We start from the raw sequence: 5,611 nt of genomic DNA on the forward strand, positions 1-5,611 counted from the left end.
AGATGATCTTTAGGGAGAAACAGAGGATGGTGCCCAGCAGGAGGAAGAGGTAGCCAGTGGGCAAAGAGTAGCCAAAGAACTCCATTGTCTGTACCGTCTGTGACATGTTGGAGCAGTGAGCGTAATGGAAGACTGAGTCTCCCAGACGTTCCCAGTTAATACCTCCTTCCTAGCTTCTAATTTTCTTCCCCCGCGGCTTTTTTCCTAGGTTCTGACTAGCTTTTCACCGGCACTCTTTCCGTCCGGCCTTCCCCTAGGCTCTTTGCTAGTCTCTCTCTCCAGTAATTTCCCACTTCTTCCCGGTCTTTCCCTCCTAGGTTTCCTATCCGAGTCACGGCACCACTTGCTGCTCCTCCGCACGCGGAGGAGCCGCACCGGACCGGGCGCTTGTTGTTCCCCTTTTTTTACAAGTCCTTTCTATAGTAAAGTAAGAATAAGTAAACAGCAAACTCCCAAAGCAAGAATGAGTAGAGAGAAATGAGAAAGAACGAAGTAACGAACTTCCCCGCGAACTCTCCAACGCACTCTCCAACCAACCCACACCACCATGCTGTCTCTCTCCTCCTATATAGTCCTCTCCACCAATCCCAACTCGGCTGCCCACACGCCGAGCACGCCGCTCTCCTCCAATCAGGAGCAGCTCCTGCAGCTTGTCAGGTTGGTGAGAGGCAGCTGGGTAGAAGCTGTTTACTTCTCTCCCAGCGCCATATTGTGGGAGAGCAGATGCACAGAATAAATCTTAATTCCAGTAACAGTATAGTCCGAATTGCTCCCCACAACTAGGCACTGTCCCGGCAGCAGAGGAAGAGCCGGCGCCCACACTCGCTTCCTCCCCCAGTTCCCTGCTGGTCTCCTGGACAGCCAAGGCCTCGGCCGCCCACCACCCGCCGGACGTCCCTGCAGGTCTGGACCACACACTTTGCGGACACCACAGGCACCAGGGTCTCTGCACTTCCCAGGCTGCAGTGGTCCCCTTCCCTCTCTCCCTGCTAGGGGTTGGCTGAGCCACCGTGCATGGAAGCCCACACGTGGGCGTCATCCTAAATGACTTTCTCCCGGATGCTGACCCCCCACATCCCCGGGGCCCGGGCACTGCGTTCCCCCAGTCCCTCCGAACCCACCACCTCCTGTCCCACCTGTGGTCCTCGCCTCCGTCCACAGCTTCCTGCCCCCTACCCTGGCCCTGGCCCTGCACGGGGGCCTTGCTGGGGGGTGCCTGCCTGGCTCTCCCCCCACCCACGCAAAGGGGGATTCTCTCTGGGGAGCCCCCCGCGAGGGCCTCCCAGGGCACACAGGCCTGGAGCCCCACCCGAGGGAGCTGAGACACAGGCTGCCGTCACCACGTGAGTGCGTCCCACGTGGTTCCCCTCACGCCTGCTCCCCAGCCCAGACCCCCGCCCCGGGGAAGCAGAGGGGAGCTGTGTCGAGGACCCTGGTGAGAATCCCAGCCCAGCCTGGGGTTGTCACCCCTTTCTTGCACCTGAGTGTGAGGGCTCGGGCGCTCCCCCGCCAGGCTCTTGTGAGCACCCCCCCCCCAGAGTCTGTGGGCAGAGCGAGGGGCGGGGGAGCACTTCTGACCCTGCAGAGCACCCTGGGCCAGGCTGGCAGGTGCTCAGACGCACTCCCTCCCTCCCCGCCCCCTCGCACAGCTGCTCCCTGTGCTGACTCGGTGTCTGGCACACAGGAGGGGCCGCCGGCAGGTCCCCGCCTACTGGGTAGAAGGGGAGACAGGCCATGGAAGGTGAAGTCTCGGGGGACACTGAGAACTGAGGACTGCCCACTCGACGGATCACGACAGTAACAGGTGGTGGTTTCGGCGCTGAGCCAGGGATTTGCCCAGGGCCCGGCACTGCGCTCCCCCCTCCCTGCATGAACGCACCTGCCTGAGTGTGAGCTGCACACACAGTGCTAGAGGGCTGCTGCGTGCCAGGGTCTCCCGGGCGTTGGTGGCTGTTAGTGTGACTCCGGCACGGCAGCTGCAGCGTGGGCTCCGTGTGGGGGCCCCGCAGGGACAGACAGAGGTGGATGGGGAAGACGGATGGAGGTGGACAGGGAAGATGGATGGAGGTGGACAGGATTGGATGGAGATGGACAGGGATTTATGGGTGGAGATGGACAGGGATGGATGGACGGAGATGGACAGGGACAGACAGATGGAGATGGGCAGGGATGGATAGGTGGAGGTGGACAGGGATGGATGGACGGAGATGGACAGGGACAGACAGATGGAGATGGGCAGGGATGGATAGGTGGAGGTGGACAGGGATGGATGGACGGAGATGGACAGGGACGGATGGATGGAGATGGACATGGATGGACAGGTGGAGGTGGACAGGGATGGATGGGTGAAGGTGGACAGGGATGGATGGGTGAAGGTGGACAGGGATGGATGGGTGGAGGTGGACAGGGATGGATGGACAGAGATGGACAGGGATGGATAGGTGGAGATGGACAGGGACGGACGGGTGGAGGTGGACAGGGACAGATGGTGTAAACTCTCAGAACAACACACGTTTGCATCAGGAAGTGCTGGTTTTCTTTCTCTCCCTCCCTCCCTCGCTCCCTCCCTCCCTTTCTGTACTAAAATTTCTTTCTTTATTTGAAAAGCAGAGTTACAAAGAGGCAGAGAGAGAGAGAGAGGTCTTCCATCCACTGGTTCACTCCCCAGATGGCTGCAATGGCCAGAGCTGCGCCAATCTGAAGCCAGGAGCCAGGAGCTTCTTCCAGGTCTCCCATTGCTATCCCAGGCCATAGCAGGGAGCTGGATCAGAAGTGGGGCAGCCGGGACTCGAACTGGCGCCCACATGGGATGCCAGTACTGCAGGCAGTGTCTTTACCCACTAAGCCACAGCCTCACTCCCCAACCCCATTTCTTCATCTACTCAGTATCCTGTCTCTACCACCCGCAAGGCACCATGGGAAGTCCTACTCAAGGTCAGGAGTGACAGTGCTTGGCAGGGGGATGTGGAACACTGGTCATTCCCGAGAGGGGCCTGTCTCCTGGCGGGGCTCCAGCTGAGTGAACGCTGGAGCCCAGGCCTCAGGGGCCACCCGAGAGCCTCGCCAGGGCTCGCCCCGCGACGTCCTGCTCCCAGGTGCCAGTCCTCACGGACTTGTCCCGGCTGCGTCTGGCTCCTTGCGTTTCTTCCTCCCTTGGCTTCTCTGGAAACCTGAACTTCAGAATCGCCAGCCCGGCAGGATCGCACGTCTTGGTCTCAGGGAAGCTCGGCCAGGGAACAACCTGCAGATACCCCTGCGGGCAGGGCGGGGCAGGGCGGGCCGTCACCTTCAGAGCCCTGCCCTGCCCTGCGACCCCACAAAAGCCGGCGTGAGCAGAGGCCGGGGTGGGGGTGTCAGTTCCTGGCAGCTGCTCCGGGCTTCACCTGGGCCAGGCCCCCAGCTGGGAGGAGACCAGCTCGGCTTTCCGGGCAGCTGATGGAAGGGAAACCTTTATAAATAGCAGCAGCTGCTGCTTCCTCCAGGCAGGCTGGAAATGTGTCCGCTCGGCTCCGGTAACGCTTGTGAGCTTGTGTGAAGCACCCGGTGAAGAAATACCAAACAGCAATCTGGCAGATCAGTTAGTCCCGGGTTCATAAACACAAGCAGGCCAGACTGCAGATAATGTAGAACTCGGGCCCGGATCTGCAGCAGTACGCCTGTAAAACAACCCCTTGTGGGGCCGGCGCCTTGGCTCACTGGTTAATCCTCTGCCTGCGGCGCTGGCATCCCATATGGGCGCCGGGTTCTAGTCCCGGCTGCTCCTCTTCCAGTCCAGCTTTCTGTTGTGGCCCGGGGAAGGCAGTGGAGGATGGACCAAGTGCCTGGGCCCTGCACCCGCATGGGAGACCAGGAGGAAGCAGCGCCAGCCGTAGCCACCATTTGGAGGGGTGAACCAACAGAAGAAAGACCCTTCTCTCCCTCTCTCTCACCCTCTCTCGTCTATAACTCTACCTGTCAAATTAAAAAAAAAAAAAAAAAAAAAAACTCCTTGTCTAGGGAACGCAGCCAGCACTGCCATCTCCACTGACAATTCAGGCTTCTGGAACAATCGGCCGCACGAGGCAGCTTCCCTAGTGTGTGTCCCTCCTTCCAGAGAAAGTCCAACACATTCCCCTAAGGGGCCGGGGGACATCTGCCTTCCAGCTGGCCGCCGCCCGCCTCCCGGCCACAGCCTCCACTCGGCACACCTGGAGGCTCCCTGCCTGCCAAGCCAGGAGCCAGTGGCTGCTCCCCTGCCGAGGCAGCTCTCACACAGCTGTGCCCCTTCTCCCTGGGCACTCGTTCTGGCTCTGCAGACGCTGGCGCACGCGTGAAGCCCCTGGACCCTGCACACGGACAGAACATGCATGGCTCCGTGTCCTGCGTGAGTCGCTGCTGGGAAAGATCCCGCAGGGACCCCAGGGGGACGGTCGCCACGGGTGTGGGGACTGCCGTGGTGGGCCTGGCCTTGGCTCCAGATGCAGCCTGGACACGCTGGGGCTCGGAGCAGAGGGAAAGGCGGGGTCGGATGGAAAGTTACGGAGAGAGAGGAAACCCCACAGGGGAGGAGCATTCTGGGACACTGACCTGAGGAGATTCTTGCTGCGGACCGGCTGGGGCCCAGGACCTGACCTGGGGGTGGCGGGGGCCCAGGACCTGAGGAGAGGCTAAGGGACCCGGTGCAGGAGGGGGGCCCAGGACCTGAGGAGAGGCTAAGGGACCCGGTGCAGGAGGGGGCGGGGTCTCCCTGAACCGCTGCAGTGGGGTTCTTGCTAAACTCAGATAACGGAGATGCACACGGAAGTCCAAACACGGGGGCGCCGGCTGAGGGCTTGGAGGAGCTGAGAACGTGGGCCACGCTTCAGGGCCGCCCGTCGTCACCTGAGTGCCTCCCGGGGCCTTCCGGAGTCCACGTGACTTCAGCACCACAACCTCGCACCCGAGGCAACACCGGACATCGAGGGTCTTCCGGGTAAACCAGCGGGCTTTTCTCTTTGGCTTCTGCACAGGCCTCCTGCTCCACCCAACCCCCTGCTCACACTCTCCCAGTAGAACACGCTGCCTTCTCCGTCTCTGAGACAGGGAATGCGGTGAAGGCTCCGTGAGGTGCGGCCGAGGCCCTGGGTGGCCGTGGCCCCTCGTGGGCCCCCTTCCACCCAGACGCCCCCCTGCAGGCAGCCTGCTGGGATCCTCCTCCGGCCAGAGCCCAGCTCTTCCTGCCAGTCCAGTGCTGACCTCACTGAACGGAGGGTGCACTGGCGCTGTACCCGGGATGCTTCCGTGCGTAAGCGTGTGAGCTCCCATCAACTCCGAGTCACAGGCGAAAAGGTACGAATAATATTACAGAAAGTCAAGTCAAGCCGTCTTAGCCTGCCAAGGCCAAGGACCCCTGGGGTCTCACTGGGCCTGAGGGGCAGCTGACCTCTGAGTTGTAGGTTGTATTTGGTATACGCGCACTTTCTGGGGAGAAGTTCCATTATTTTTGTTAAAGAGCAATTTAGGCCGGCGCCGCGGCTCACTAGGCTAATCCTCCGCCTGCGGCGCCGGTACCCAGGGTTCTAGTCCCGGTCGGGGCGCCAGATTCTGTCCCGGTTGCTCCTCTTCCAGTCCAGCTCTCTGCTGTGGCCCGGGA

At 61.2% G+C, this 5,611-nt stretch overlaps 1 long non-coding RNA gene across 1 annotated transcript; it reads left to right on the top strand.

Moving 5' to 3' along the window:
* The first annotated feature begins 653 nt into the window (after positions 1-653).
* On the top strand, positions 654-5,301 carry LOC149124494 (uncharacterized). Its single transcript, XR_016212669.1, has 4 exons — positions 654-903; positions 1,685-1,804; positions 3,997-4,363; positions 4,762-5,301. It is a non-coding gene; the product is annotated as an uncharacterized LOC149124494 (long non-coding RNA).
* The last annotated feature ends 310 nt before the right edge of the window (positions 5,302-5,611 follow it).

The sequence above is a fragment of the Oryctolagus cuniculus genome, chromosome 9, assembly GCF_051225735.1.
Source record: "Oryctolagus cuniculus isolate XC-2025 breed Fujian yellow rabbit chromosome 9, ASM5122573v1, whole genome shotgun sequence".
In the NCBI taxonomy this organism is placed as follows: Eukaryota; Metazoa; Chordata; class Mammalia; order Lagomorpha; family Leporidae; genus Oryctolagus; species Oryctolagus cuniculus.